This window comes from Nicotiana attenuata, unplaced genomic scaffold, assembly GCF_001879085.1.
Source record: "Nicotiana attenuata strain UT unplaced genomic scaffold, NIATTr2, whole genome shotgun sequence".
NCBI lineage: Eukaryota > Viridiplantae > Streptophyta > Magnoliopsida > Solanales > Solanaceae > Nicotiana > Nicotiana attenuata.
Window position 1 is genome coordinate 510,147 of NW_017670597.1, and position 1,042 is coordinate 511,188.

Consider the following 1,042-nt stretch of genomic DNA (forward strand, 5'->3'; position numbering starts at 1 on the left):
ATGAATGGGTTAGGTGTTGGCAAAGAAAATTTTGCGAGCCGGGTATTACTGGATAACCATGGAGAAGGACTGTTTCAGTTTTGTTCGGAAATGTCATCAATGCCAGGTGCACGGCGACTTGATTCATGCACCTCCGACAGAACTCCATCCGATGTCAGCACCTTGGCCGTTTGTCGCTTGGGGCATGGATGTCATTGGGCCGATCGAGCCGAAAGCTTCGAATGGGCATAGGTTCATACTGGTAGCAATCGACTATTTCACAAAATGGGTTGAAAGCCATCACCCTCAAGTCAGTCACCAAGAAAGCCGTGGTAGACTTTGTGCACTCCAATCTCATTTGCCGCTTTGGCATTCCTGCAATTATTATTACCGACAATGCAGCTAACTTGAACAGTCGCCTGATGGAGGAGGTATGTGAACAATTCAAGATAACGCATAGAAACTCAACCCCCTATCGGCCAAAAGCCAATGGTGCTGTCGAGGCAGCAAATAAGAACATCAAGAAGATTCTGAGAAAAAATGATTCAAAGCTCCCGGCAATGGCATGAAAAGTTACCTTTTGCTTTACTTGGATACCGTACCACAGTACGCACTTCAATTGGAGCCACACCGTACCTGTTAGTTTACGGTACTGAAGCAGTCATACCTGCAGAAGTGGAAATTCCTTCACTCCGGATAATCGTTGAAGCGGAGATTGAGGACAGTGAATGGGTTAAAACCCGACTAGAGCAATTGGCATTAATTGATGAAAAAACGAATGGCCGCGGTTTGTCACGGACAGCTTTACCAACAAAGAATGGCCCGTGCTTATAATAAGAAAGTGTGTCCCAGGAATTTTGAAGTAGGTCAACTGGTACTCAGACGTATTTTACCTCATCATCAGGAAGCAAAAGGGAAATTCGCTCCCAATTGGAAAGGTCCGTACATCATTCGAAAAATATTGCCAAGNGGAGCATTGTACCTCGGGGACATCGAAGGGAATGATCCTGAGACAGCAGTGAACGCAGCGCAGTCAAAAAAAAAAAAAAAAAAAAAAAAAAAA